Raw genomic sequence first — 14,934 nt, forward strand, 5'->3', positions numbered from 1 at the left:
CGTGCCTGGACTCCGCTCCTGCTTACCCAGGAGATGGCAGCCCCCACCCTTCCCTGACCCCTCACAGCTGCTGCCCCATGGAAGTTGGTGGCCTTCTGTGTTCAAAGCCCCTCTCTTTCTTGCCCACTGTGGAGGACGTTTCATCAGCGCGGATCCCACGTAGCGGCGGGGCCTGTGCTTCGTCCCACAGCTATGTCGCTGTTGTCCAGACGGTCGTCTGTAGTAAATCAGCCCTCTTGACTAGTCATTTTCTCTGCTTTTTTTTTTTTTCTTCTCCTTCTAATTTTCCAGCTAGGACACAGTAATAGGTCAGGCTCCTTAGACCTTTCCTGTTTCCCCTTTGAGTGGGAAAAACATGCTGACTTTCCACATCTGAAATGGAATTGAACATTTCTTGTCAAGGATCCATCTCAAGGGAAAAACCCATGGCTATTCGAAACCTGCTTCCTCCTCTTCTTAAGTTCCTGGTACAGTAGACATTGCGGCTTCTCAGTTCTATTTTCAGAGTAGATAAGACTGGAGGATGCAGCATTTATTTTCAAACTACAAATTAGTTTTGCTTTTAAGCCACAGTGATTTTTCTTCACATTTTGTTGAAGTATTCTTTGGATCCACTTCTAAAGCAAATAGGGGCGAAGCGCTTGCTGACAGTGTTAGCATTAACTATGATTATTCAAGTAATTTCAATACACCAGTAGTGATTTTTCAGTTAGAGTTTATTTAGTTTGAAACAGAGAAAATAAATTTCTGTGTTTTCCAAGCCAAGAAAGAAAGGAGGAAAAAAAAAAAGAAACTAAACTAATGGTGAAGCTGTGTACTGGTAGCTCATGCCTATCCTAGCAACGCTGACGGCTAAGATCACAGTTCAGCCTGAACAGGAAGGTATGTGAGACTCTACCTCCAATTAACTACCAAAAAGCTGGGAGGGTATAGCACATGAGTGCCAGCCTTGAGTGAAAAGCTAAGGGAAAGCACCGAGGCCTTGAGATCCAGCACTGGTACTGAGACAGCAACAACAATAGCAAAAATAAACACTTTTTAAAAACCCACTGGTGAGAATGCAATGCTATCAGGTTGGCATATTTACGTCATTTTCTCTTAGAGTCAGAATTAAACAGGTTCTTAGCTGCCGGCAAGCAATAGTAGGCTATAGGAAGTTCTTATTAGGTGGAATTTTTTTGATTAGAAAGATAATTTTTTCGTGAACGATTTTGAGTCATTTTTTGCCACATTGAAATGTTCATTTTTATCCCTCTTAGGCCAATAAATCCTTTTCCTTGAGTACTTCTCAGATGGTTAAAAGAGCATTGAGTATCTCTGAGGCATTTCTTCGTAGTCCATCTTGACTGACGTCTGGGAATATTGCTGTATGTGTGATTCACTCTTGTTTTGGGGTGTTTTGTTTTGTTTTGTTTTGTTTTTGAGTTTGAGACGACTTCACTATCTCCTTTGGGCCGGTTTAAAATGACAAGTTTCAAAGGTGCTCTCTATTAAGAAAGCTCATTCTTTCTTGTTGAACAAGAAATGGACGGTGTGCGTTCGGCATACTGGGCTGGTCTTAGGATGTTAGGACAACCTGCTTAATGTTGCATCTTCCAGGAGCCTCCTTCGGGAGACATATTTGAAAATCCCTGGTTGCGGCAGCAACTGGGGAGAGTGACTGGTATTTGAGGATAGAAGGGGAAAGAGCCAGCCAGAAGAATGCTGAAAAAATGGAGAAAGAAAAGCCTAGAAGGCAAAGGATGGGGACACATACACATGGGAGAGACTGATTCATCCAGAATGTGTTTAGTTGAGAAACGCTGGGGGAAATGGTGGATTTTCCAAGCCACGGGATATTAGAACACAGAGCATCTTGTATCCGAGCACAGGCTGAGTTGCACGTCTGTGTTCTTCGTGTCTGCCTTTCACCGTGGCCCCAGACTACAGCAGATTTCATCAGAAACCACAAGCAGCCCACCACATACTTCCCCGTTTCTGCAATGACCTTAGGCCTCCGGCTTGTTTTCCATGGACCAAGACTCTTACTCCACTAGCAAAAGTGTACGTTAGCTGATGTCAGCTGGTGTTGAGACTGTCACCTGGCTGTGTTTTTTTTGGGGGGAGTAAAGACAACCCGGGCTGCCGCTGGTCAAAGATAGAGCCTGTCTTTGCGATTCACCTGTGATTTTTTATCACTGTTGTGCTTGCTTATTTTGTGCTAGTACTGGAGCTTGAGCTCTGGGCCTGAGCGTGGTTTCCTTAGTTTTTTCCATTCGTGGCTAGCGATCTACCCCTTGAGCCACACCTCTGTTTCCAGGTTAATTGGAGATAAGAGTCTCATGAACTTTCCTGCCTGGGCTGGCTTCAAACAACAGTCTTCAAATCTCAGCCTCCTAAGTGGCTGCGCGTGACACACCACCTTGGGTTTTCTTTTTTTCCTGATATTTTTTTTCACCTTCAGATTTCATTTCCCTGAGGGAATGCTTCCCATGAAGACTGGGCACCGAGCCCAAGAGGGTCATCCGCCCCTCCCTCCCCGCCCCCCGCAGTGCAGACAGGCTCAGAGAGATGACCCCAGCTAGAATTGCGTTCCATAGACTGCTCACCATTCTACTGGTCTCCTTCCTGACCTTCAAGGACGTTTTGCGTTGTCTTGTTGTACTGTTCTGAGGCTTGAGCTGGTTATTGTCCAGGTAGCTTCTTTTGCTCAAGGCTAGTGCTCCACCACTCGAGCTAAACCTCCACTTCTGGCTTTTAGATACTTTATTGGAGGTAAACCCCAATAACAGGATTCCCTGCCGAGGCTGACTTTGAACTGTGATTTCGCTTCTCAGCCTCCTGAGTAGCTGGGCTTGATTGCAGGTGTACAGCTTATAGGAGAGTCACTTACCAGCCATCCAGCCGGGGCAGCCCTCCTCCTCTGTGCTCACAACCCTCTGCCGCTGTTCATCAGCGGGTTTTCCTTGCACCGCTGTTCCCGTACACCTAACGGATGGTCCCACGTGTGGGCTTTGATCCCCCGCGGGAGACCCGGTGCTAGCAGGTCTTGTTCACTTCATGCCTCTTAGAGCACTATGGATTCCTCACACAAGGAAAATGCTTGGTGGAAGGAATGCTAAGGAACTTAAATCCCAAATCAGAATGCCTTCCCATCACTTAAAATGGTTCCAGTGTGTGACTTGGGAGGCAGAAAAGGGGTTATTATGATCTGTAGCCAGCCTGGGCATTATTTTGACCAATAGCTTGGCAGGGTATTACTCCTGTCCTCTTTTGGTCTCACGGACCAGTGTGTTTCAGATCTCACTTCCGCGTATCAGGGAGAAAGAACATGTGCTGTTTGACTCTCTGATCTTGGCTTACCTCACTTAACACAATTGGTCCTAGTTCCAATGACGTTATTGTATTCTTCCTAATACCTGTGTAAAATTCCATTGCATATAGGTACTATAGTTTTTGGATCCACTCATCTATTGTGGGGCATCTGGGTTGCTTCCATATCTTGGCTGTTGTGAACAGTGCAGCAATGAACATGGAAGTGCTGGTGTCCTTGTCGTATTCTGGTTCCTGTTGCTCAAGGTAGATGAGAGGCCAGGTTTCTACAGAACACAATGGGGGGACTTGCCTTTCCCCATACCTACATTGGGAAGGTTCAAAAGAAAATCTTGTCCAGTGTTTGTGGATGGTCTTGTGACCACTTCAGTTTTAATAACTGCAAAACCAAGTCTGGTTGTTTTTTTCCCTTTTGTACTTGGGGGGGGGGGGGTCTGTGTGTGTGTGTGTGTGTGTGTGTGTGTGTGTGTGTATGTGTGCATGTGCGTGCTGGTCCTGGGGTTTGAACTTGGGCTCTCTGTCCCTGAGCTTCTTTTGCTCAAGACTAATGCTCTGCCACTTGAGCTACAACTCCACTTCTGGCTTTTTTGGTAGTTTAGTGGAGATAAGAGTCTCACAGACTTTCCTGTCTGGCCTGGCTTCAAACTGCAATCCTCAGATCTCAACCTCCTGAGTAGCTTTTTTTGCGCTTTTTTTTTTAAATGCAAGGAGGGCTGGGTACCAGTGATTCACACCTGTAATCCCAGCTGCTCAGAAGGCTAAGATCTGGTGATCAGTGGTTCAAAGCCAACCTGGACAGGAAAATTCATGAGATTTGTATCTCTAATGAACCAGCAAAAAGCCAGAAGTGGGGGCTGGGGATATGGCCTAGTGGCAAGAGTGCCTGCCTCGGATACACGAGGCCCTGGGTTCGATTCCCCAGCACCACATATACAGAAAACGGCCAGAAGCGGCGCTGTGGCTCAAGTGGCAGAGTGCTAGCCTTGAGCGGGAAGAAGCCAGGGACAGTGCTCAGGCCCTGAGTCCAAGGCCCAGGACTGGCCAAAAAAAAAAAAAAAAAGCCAGAAGTGGAGCTGTTGCTCAAGTGGTAGATAACCAACCAGCCTTGAGTTAAAAAGCCAAGGGGCAGTGTCCAGGCTTGGAATTCACTCATCTATAACAGCACACAGAAAAAAAAACCCAGAAAATTAAACAACAACAACGAAGGAGGTTGATCTTCCTGGAAAAGAAAAGTGTCATAGAGAGAAAGTAAGGTGTCTGCTCACCCAGTGCTCTGTCGGTGGCAGCAGCCTTTTAGGCTCATTCAAGGCACTCAAACGTGCACATACATTACTCACCTGGAAGACTTGTTGAGGAACAGTTCCTCTTGCTGTGTAACAGGGCATATAAGTGGCTTACGGCAACGCCGTGTCTGATAGCTCTAAGGAATAGAAGTCTAGGCATGCAGGTCTGGGTGGGTTTTATGAGGCTGGAGGTTTCGGCTAGACTGCATTCCTGTCTGGATGCTCAGGAAGAGACTATTTCCAAGCACATCCCCGGTCCACCTTAAAGACACTTTCCATCACTGTGACAAAGTACTTGAGGCATTCGGCTCACAGTTCTGGAGGTTTGCAGTCCATGATCGGTTTGCCCCGGTTGCTTTGGGCCTGTGGCGAGGCCGCATCACACAGTGGGAGCCCTGTCAGAGGCCTGGAAGTAAAAAAGGAAGAGGAGGGGGCAGGGGCCTCAACCTGGAGTTCAAGCCTTTGCACACGGGGTATCCACGATCCAAACCACTAGCAGACCCTACTCTTGCCGTCTCTTAGATGGAGAAGTCTTTGGTGGCTTTGCAGTTTGCTGAGTTATAACCTTTGCCACTCTTTTCCATCTGGGAAATGTTTTTCCAGTTCCTGTTGCTGCAGAAAAATAAAACGACAGAATAAAGGACCAATCACCGCGGTTTCTGCAGACCCCCCTGCGTTGGTTCTCCTACATGGAGTGTCCACTGGGTTTGCAGGGCTGCTGTGGTTTTATCCATGGTTTATCACTAGTTTTAATTTGTTTGCAATGTATTAAATTGGTATCATGGCCTTTATGTGCACTGTGGTACACGATCTCAAAGTCTTGTTTTTAATCTATTATGCTTTGGGGGAGGAAAATCCCATTCTCTACCTAAATCAGGTAAAGCAAACAGGGATTTCACCGGAAAATATTTATTTTGCTTGTCTTTGATAACCTCTCCAGATAAACCCTCCTTATCTAGCGGAATATCCAAACTGACCCACTGTGTCTGCCCTCTGCACTAAACCGGGCTGCGTGTGCACCCAGGAGCAGTCACGTGACTCCGTCCTGGACGGGCGGCTGGTGGTTAGGGAAGCTCCGTACACAATGTGAGCCGACCCTACCAAGCACAGCACACGTTCTTTGGACCCCACAGGAGGGGTCCCCCGTGGACGGGCCAGTGCCCTTTGGGAAATCTACCACTTGGTCTGTGTGGCCTCCAGCCAGCACGCCTCTTCTGAGTGAAACTTCCCAGTTCTTGTCCTCGCAAAGACTCCTTTCTCCCCGGCATTCCCCTTCCCCTGCTCCAGCTCCCATCCTGGCCTCCTTCCTCTTCCCAGCCTGCCCCCCTTCCTCAGATTCTCTCTCCTGACAAGCCTGGAATGTTACCCAATAAACTTTCCCCCATTGAGGCAGTTAATGAGGACAGCTGTTTAATGTACCAGGCCTTCCAAGAGAATTTGTATTTAATCAGCAAATTCTGGAGATCAAAGTCTCAACCCCAAAGGAATGCATTGCTAAAGGGAAAATTCGAGGCTGGATTCGTTTACAGGGGAAAATTCTCTGGACAGGTGGGCTCTTCTGGGGCTGGGTGCTGCCGAGCTGGAGACAAAACACGTATTTTTCAAACACACATTGAACAGATCTCCAAGTTTAAAGAAAAACTAGTAATTCGTCCATTTAACCATTTATATTAACAATTGTACCCAGTGTCCACTTGAACCCGTAACTGGGTTGAATTACTCATATTACACACCTTCTGGTAACCCAAGGAAGTTCTGATTCTCTCAGCCTTTAATACACTCTAATTTCCTCCATTAAACTAAAGACAGACCCTGGAACACTTAAACCTCTCCATAGACATTCCTGAATGATGATGCAGCTGAGTTCCAGACTCTTTGCTGGAATTACAAAGAGGAAGAAGGTATGATCATACCTTCAAAAACCTCCGTCGAATCCAACAGGAAATATGGAGCCGTTGCTCAGGGCTTGGTACTCAGAGTTCTTCCGGGGGCCTTAACATTCTAAAGCACAATTCTTTTCTCTGTTCAAGGACTGAAGTTTGTAGCTTGGGAGAAGAACTACAACTTGAGGCCCAGGACAATAGAAATGATCACTCTTGTGTGCGGTCAGGACTCTCAGCTCAAGGACGACCTGCAGGGCTAGTTCAGTAGGCAGGGATCACATCCTAATGTCCTGGTCCAGCTTCAGAAAGTCTTGTAGATACAGGACTCGAAAACAGGGCTAACTCTTAAATGGTTAGGGAAGGATACACCTTGGCATTTTCTCGTTCCTATCTGAAAAAAAAAATAGGAAGTTAAATGTTTCATGTAGAATCAAATAAGGAGTTGCTTTTATTAAGGGACACGTCTCCAGGGCATGATTATGCATACTTGCAATCCCAGTACTTGTGAGGTTCAGATAGGAGAACCATTTGTTCGAGACCAGCATAGGCTACATAGCAAGACCCTGTCTTAAAAGTCCTCAAGCAAGCGGCTGGGAAGGTAGCTTAGTGGTAGAGTGCTTGCCTCGCATACACAAAGCCCTGGGTTTGATTCCTCAGCACCACATGAACAGAAAAGGCTGGAAGTGGCACTGTGGCTCAAGAGGTAGAGTGCTAGCCTTGAGCAAAAAGGACGGAGCCCAGGCCCTGAGTCCACACCCCAGGACTAGCAAACAAAGTAAAGAAATCAAGCAAATAAGGAAGAAGACAAAGGACATACCCACTTTCTTCATTTTGAACAGGTTCCTTTGATTGCCTGAGTTTTTGGATGATTTTGGTTAAGTACTAATCTGTTCATTTATGTCCTGGATTTCTTGGGACATACTTTGTTTATTTTGAAAATGAAAGTAATCCATGCAATACACATGGCTGCATTTTTAATATTTTTGTGAAAACATCAAAATAAATACGTTAATATAGTAGACAAAAATCTTCTATGAGGCCATACACACTAATTTGGGCATGGAGGACAATGCATAGAGCATGGGGGTGTTGAGGGTGTGTAAGTGTGTCTTGGGGGGCGGGTAGTATGGACTCTAGGCAGCTATCATAACGATAATTTTGCAGGTTGAATTTTCCAAAGATGCCTGTAGTACTATTTCTCATCCGCAGGCTCCTGGAAAACCTTGCCATTCTCCCAACGAGAGGTAGAAATCCTATCCCCTGCCCTCCAACGTGGGGACCAGGGCGAGTACCTCAGCAGCTACTGTCAGGTGCACAAGACAACCCGTGGCTTCCAAGGCAAGGCTAAATGAAGCCATGCCATCTACCTTGTTTCTCTAGGAGCCTTCCTACTAGAACACAGCTGCCACACTGGCCAGGCAGCCCAGGCGGCCCATGGAGAAGCCTGAGTGGACAAGAGCCAAGGCTCCAAATTCCTGCCTGAGCTCCTAACTGACCGTCAGGACAGCGTCCCGGCTGTTGCAGGAACGGCTTGAAATGCTGCTTTCTCACGCTGGTCTTCTAAGCGAAGGCATCTTAGAAAAACTCACTCGCATCATGTTGGGGTTCTGCTTCTCAGCCGCCCTGCCTGCCTTCCGGTGGGACCTAGCCTGGTCGTTTCTCACCAACAGTCGAGACCAGCTGAGGCTTCTGTACCCTGGCGCACAGTCGAGGTCCTCCCTCATCTCACGGTTCCCTGGCATTTCACTAAGACTTCAGAAGTGGGCAGAAACATTCTGCAGTGCCCAACGAGTTACCCAGGAGAATGGGCTCTGTGTGTGTGTGTGTGTGTGTGTGTGTCTGTGTGTCTGTGTGTGTGGAGTTGCTGTGGAGAGGGAGAGATGGGTGCTCTCTGGATGGATAGCTGGGTGCTGATTAGTTGGTGTGAGCATTGGAATGGGTAAGCAGCAGCTCTGCTGAGTCTTGGGCACCCTGTGTAGTACTGATCTGTTTCTGATGAGATGCTAGAGGAGTCTAATGCCTTTGGGGTCGGTCACCTGGGAAGGGGACGTGATAAGACAAGGAAGAGTGGGAACACCTACTGGAGTGCACATTCCTTTCTCCCCACAGTATCTGCTTAGCCAAAGCCCCAACATGGCCCTGAGCTGTGTTACCAGGCCCCTCCTGCCCCCTCAAGAGAATCAGAAATTCAATTTCTACATGAACCCCCCCCCCACACACACACACGCTATTTTGTGCCAGTTTGGGGGGCTTGAATTCAAGACAGTGTTCTCTCGCTTTTTTGCTCAAGGCTAGTAGTACTCGACCACGTGAGCCGTACTTCTGCTTCCACCTTTTTTGGTGGTTAACTGGAAATAAGAGTCTTACAGACTTTCCTGCTCAGGTGCCTTTGAACCTCGATCTTCAGGAATCGGCTTCCTGAGTAAATCAGATGGCGGGCCTGAGCCACCTGCCCAGCCAAAAGCCCCCAACTTTAAATGTCAGAAGATGTCCCCAGTTTACGGGGGGTAGATTAGGCCTGGTTGAAAGAGGACAACCTTTCGGTCTCTGACCCTTGGTGCAAAGACATAAACCCAGGTCTCAGGCCCTTATGTGAACATCCAGATTTCCCCGACAAATAGACAGGGCACAGTTGGTCTCTTCCGTGAGTGTGACGAGGGAAATCCAAGCTGTGGTGGGGGCACGGTCGTTCTGTGCTTATAGTTGGTTTGGAGTCTGTTTCCACCACTGCATCCCCCTCCCGGGGACGTGTGTGATTGGTCAGGCATCTGGTCAACCAAGAATGCAATCGAAGGGTCAGAAGAAAGCGCGTGCTCTGCCCTGTGTACGCTTCCCTCTGCAGACGTGGAAACAGGGCGTGAGGACGGTAATGGAAACAGAAGTGAAGGGCACATTACACGCTTCTCCCGGCACTTGGCCCCACACACAAAACCCACGTCGGAGCTGACTCCTGAATTTTGCGAGTGGGTGTGGCTAGGACCCTGCTTCGGGGGTTTAAGATTTACAGACGTTGGTTTTGCTTCTTCTTTTCCCTTCCTTTTCTGAGCCTTTGGCCCGGTCTCCTGGCTAGGGGGCTACGTTGTCTCAGCCTTGCTGAGATAGGAGTATGAAGTGCTTCAGGGGAGGAATAAGGCTTTGCAGTCAGCAACACCCAGAAAGCACTGTTCCTCCTTTGAATGTGAAGGGATTGATGGCTGGAAAGAATGATCCAGAGCTGAGGAAGGTGTTGATCATCTGGGACTTAGTGACAATGTCCTAGCAAAACCACAGCCCGCTTTTGGACGCGTGGTTCTTGCCCAGGCTTTTGTTACTGCAGTATTGTGCCTCTGGCTGAGAAAGGTATCAAAGCCAAAGTTAAAAATCAGTCATCAAAGCGAGACAGGTCTGGAACAGACTAAAAAACAGATGATTAATTGGGGTGACTTTGGCCCCAGTAATCTCTAAATAAATGTCACCTCCCCCAGTCCTCATCTGCAGTTCTCCAAATCATTAAGCATTGTTTCCATTTGCCTATGGCGATTTCTTCATCTGAAACAATGTCCACAGTGCAAGAAGTTAGCGAGGGTGGGTAACAGTGGTTAATCTTTATATACAAGAAAAAGTCAAGATAAAAAGGAAAAAGGAGCTAATAGATTCTGAGCACACATGAGACATCACAAACAAGATGAAATCATCTGTGAACTCTGGCCTCTGTCTTCGGGAACAAATTTGTATACTCCTTCCCCCACACAAACACACTTTAGATTGGTGATCTCTTCTTTCCTTTCTTGCTTTTTTGTTTTTTTCTTGGTCAGTCATGAGGCTTGAACTCGGGGTCTGAGCTCTTTAGCTCAAGGATAGCACTGTACCACTTTGAGCCACAGTATCACTTCCAGTTTTCTGGTGGTAATTGGAGATAAAAGTCTCGTGGATTTTCACGGACTTTCCTACCTGGGCTGGGCTGTTTTTGAACCAGTCTTCAGATCTCAGCCTCCTGAGTTGCTAGAAGTACAAGCACGAGCCAGCCTTTTCTTATCTCTTTATAGGTCTTCTTTATGTCCTCTGTAAGCTCTAACAGGCCTTGGGTGCCACACTGCTGGAATGTGTGTTTGTCATTTTCACTTTTAATGTAAGCTTAGAGCACCAAGCTATCTGTCGTTTCTTACACTGGCATAAGTAAGCCATTCTCAGAACTTCTGAGTTATCCCCCCCACTGTGAATTGTTTGTACATTCCTTTGAACTAATCCGTACAAGTACTAAATGATATTTCAGGCTTCTCCTTTGTTTTCCCCTCCAAAGTACCAGAAATGTACCAGGCCGAAGATTATTATTAACAGCTCATCTTCTGTTTTCCTACAGGGTATGCTTTATATTATTCTGTATTATTTCAATGGGTATTCTTACTCGACCTTCCCTGCGGTTGGAGAACCAGCACCTTGCTTTTTCTTCCCGAGGGCCTCCTGGCTAGAGCCACTGCAGCCCACTGGAAAAAAGAAGGTTACTTCCACTCCTTTGCATTTCTTCTGGGACTTTGCAAACACTAAGATAACACAATAAATTTCTCACTTCAGGACTGGTTTCCCCCAAACCCATTCCCAAACTTACCTTTAAAATCGCCCCAAACCAGAAAGCCCTATAAACATCACGAACAATCCTAAAGAAAAGGTGCGATTTAATCACACAACTACTGAGACAAATGGTCCCCAGTATCTTTTATCATAAACCTTATTTTGGTAAAGATTTTTTGAGTGCCTCGGCCAGCCAAGCATTTTCTTTATAAATTCTGTGCAAATGCTTTACACTGGATACCTTATCAAAATGTACCTTAAAAGTTGACACTTAAAAAAAAAAAAAAAGACAAAGTGAGCAGGTATTAAGTTGAGTATGGTCTTTTGTCCTGCAGAGGGTTATGGTAGAGATTCTGCCAGAGACCCAGAAGTGTCTCTCGAGCCTCGGAATCTCCAGCCAGTGCTGCTATCTGGTACACGGCAATGCTAGAGAGTAGGGACACAGCTGGGGAGCAGACATGTAGCTGTTGAACACTGTGAGCCCCATAAGCAGGAGTCTTCGCCTGCTGTGTAGCACCAATAGCCATGGTAAATCCTGGTGCTTAGACTGCATCAGGTAGGAGGTCACCCACCACCCCGAGCATTTGTCTAAATACCCAGGGAGCCACGGGATGAGTTTGGTGTCCTCCCAAAAGCTCAACCACTCCCTGTACTTTTTTGGGGGTGGGGGTCAGTCCCAGGGCTTGGACTCAGGGCCTGAGCACTGTCCCTGGCTTCTTTTTGCTCAAGGCTAGTGCTCTACCACTTGAGCCCACAGCGCCACTTCTGGCCGTTTTCTATATATGTGGTGCTGAGGAATCGAACCCAGGGCTTCATGCATGTAGGCAAGCACTCTACCGCTAAGCCACCTTCCTAGCCCTTTCCCCTGTACTTTTAAGTTTGCTAAGTAAGAGTAAGTATGGTGCCAGGCAAATGCAAGAGAACCCAGGTACAGCCCCAGGGACGTGGTAAAAATGAACAAAAGGGAGCTCTTGTGTTTTCTATCCCTAGGGTTGAAAATCAGTGCTCTGCCCTAGGCAAGAATGCAGAGGGGAAACAAGAGCAAAACTTCCAGAAACCAAAACAAAAAATATTGTCTCAGAGGCTAAAGGTTCCAGTGAAAGGTGGCCATGCTGACGCTTCAAGATCAATGCACCAACACCCGTTTAGTGTGCTACTATATTCCTTCTTTTGCAGATTCCTCATTCTTGGCACACCCAAGTGAAAACTCAGTTTCCCTCTCGGCTCAGCTCCTTGTTTCAGGTTTCTCAGCTGACATATTCCCCGCACACTTGTCAGCTCCTTGGGGTGGGGGGATTGCTAAGGTCATCCGAGCTGTGCTTCAAGAATGCAGTAATGGGAAGGATGGAATTCCTCATAAACCTCGATTTTTCCTCACCCAAAATAGAAACCATTAATGGAAATAGACTCTAATTGAGTGGATCCAGAAGAGGCAAATGCGGGTTAAAGAGCTTCATTTGTGAGTTTTATGATTCAATGGAAGAAATGCAAAACATGGAAAAGTGAGTGGTTGAGCTTTTCATGTCTTTTTCAGCCTCTGGTTTTCGTTTACTGTGTGGAGGGCGACTTTTCAGGAGCTCCAGCGAGCCTTTGCTGCGGGCACTGCACCCAGACCACTGGCATTCACTTAGCAAATGGCAACCAGCCCCCAGCTGGGGGCCAGTGGCTCACATCTGCAGTTCTGACTACTCAGAACGCTGAGATCGGAGGATGCTGGTTCAAAGCTAACCTCGGCAACAAAGTCCATGAGGAGTTTTTTTTGTTTTTGTTTTTGTTTTTCTCCAACAAAGCACCAAGAATCTAGAAATGGAGATGTATGTAGTTCAAGTGACAGCGTGCCAACCTTGAGCTAAAAAAAGCTTAGGGATAGTGCCCAGGCCTTGAGTTCAAGCCCCAGCATTGGCACAAAGAAAGAAAGTCCTGTCTCTTAAACGACAAGGAATATGTAAGTAGAAAAGTGTACTTTCTTTTTAATACTTAGGATCAATTTTTATTACACTGTGTAACACAGCCACAGTGGATTCCTTTAGGAATCCAAAGCAGAGAACAGACACCCAACAAAAACTGTCCGGTGGGCAGACGGGCATAAAGCAATCCGGTACCCCCCTGCCAGCCTGGTTGTCATGTGCCATGAAGGAAACAGGCTACGTAGTGTGCCACCTTAAAACGCAAATAGCCAGGTGCCAGTGACTCGGGCCTGTAATCCGAACTACTCTACTCAAGAGGCTGAGATCTGAGGATCGCAGTTTGAAGCTAGCCTGGGCAAGGAAAAAAACCAAACCAAACATCTGCGAGACTTGTCTGTAATTAACCACCAAAAAGTCCTAAGTGGATCTGTGGCTCAAATGATAGAGCGCTTGTCTTGGGCAAAGAAGCTCAAGGACGGAGTCAAAGCCCTGAGTTCAAGCCCCCAGGACTGACACAAAAGGAGGTGAAAAAGCAAATCTGCCCACACCTCCTCCAGTTCCCAAGGACACTTTCCCAAGCTGGGCCTCTTTGTTGGTCCCCATCTCTAGCACGTTTTGTGACTCAGCGATTTTTTTTCCCCCCAGATGGCATCAATTCCAGCCTTTCAGTCAAAGAGCAACCACCATTTTAGCCAGCCCCTATTTCTAATCTAAAAGTGAAAATGCTCAAGTTCCCTCAATTTCTTTCAGATGGAATCAGTTTAAAGGCAGGTAACTGAATGACACATTTTTGCTTGGGAGACATTGGATGACACGTCTGTCATTTCAAAGACAGTTGGATGATCTTCAAATACTTCCTTCACCATTCTCCCCACCCCACCCCCATTCATACAATGAAATAAAAATGGTAAATCCCAGGGAGCCAGTACTGTTGTCTCAGATGGATGGAAATGTGCGCAATGTAGAGCTTTGTGTCATGATTGTAAAGACAATGAACTCCCTCACCTCCTCCTCCCCTTTCTTCTTCCCCTTCCTTCTCCTCCTCCTCTGATTATCCTTGAAAAGCTCCTAGTCACGGTGAGCAGTAGGGGGCCAGAAAGGGGAGGCCCCTGATTGAAGCAGATGGAAGGAGCTGGAGGCTCTGGAGGAATGGAGTGTGTCTTCTACCCCTTTGCCCTCACCACCCTCTCCCTTGCCCCACACTCCTTGCCTCTCTCACACTCAAAGCATTATTCAGCGGGACTGCGGCTCCGGTGTGACGCACGCTACTGTTCTCCGTGTTCCAAACCTTTCTAGAATAAATGCAGCTCGGGCTTTTCAGGCTGAGAGTTGTGGTGATTTGGCAAAGCAAACAGAACTGATTTCTTACATAACTCCTCAGTTGGCAGTAAGACCCAGTGCATTGAAATTAAGCAACTTGTACCCATCCAAGAAGTCTTTTTTTTTTGCTTTTCCTTTTCTTGAAGAACTAAATGCCTCCTTTGTTGTTGGGTTTTTTTTTTTCCTGGTTGCATATATCCTTTTGAATTATTGGCTGACATTAATGATGCCTTGAAGTAAAAACGTTAATGTGAGGGTTCCCTTAAACTTTTGGAAGTGCAGAAGGAGCTGTTCCTCCCAGTCCCTAACCTAGAGAGTGCTTAAATAATTTGAGAGATTTGGGAGAAGTCCGTGAGACTCTTATCTCCAATTAACCACCAAAAAAAGCCAGGTGGTAGAGCACTAGCCTTGAGCACAAAAGCTCAGGGACAGTCAGTGCCCAGGCCCTGAGTTCAAGCCTCAGAATTAACACTGAGAGAGAGAGAGAGAGAGAGAGAGAGAGAGAGAGAGAGAGAGAGAGCCTTTAAGCAGGATCCCTTTCTCAGTTTCAGAGACGAAAATCTCCTGCAAAGTATTTTTGCTTTTGTGATGCTGGGGTCAAACCCAAAGCCTGGTACATGCTAGGCAAGAGATGTTTTGCCTTTGCTTGCCATTAGAAATGAATCCAAGTATCACATATTC

General features: G+C 46.8%; 1 protein-coding gene across 1 annotated transcript in view; it reads left to right on the forward strand.

Annotated features, from left to right (window-relative positions):
• The window catches only part of Rcan1 (regulator of calcineurin 1), a 79,089-nt gene that overhangs the window by 55,193 nt on the left and 8,962 nt on the right, over positions 1-14,934 (forward strand). The gene's annotated exons all lie outside the window — the stretch shown is intronic.

The sequence above is a fragment of the Perognathus longimembris genome, chromosome 5, assembly GCF_023159225.1.
Source record: "Perognathus longimembris pacificus isolate PPM17 chromosome 5, ASM2315922v1, whole genome shotgun sequence".
NCBI classification, from domain to species: domain Eukaryota; kingdom Metazoa; phylum Chordata; class Mammalia; order Rodentia; family Heteromyidae; genus Perognathus; species Perognathus longimembris.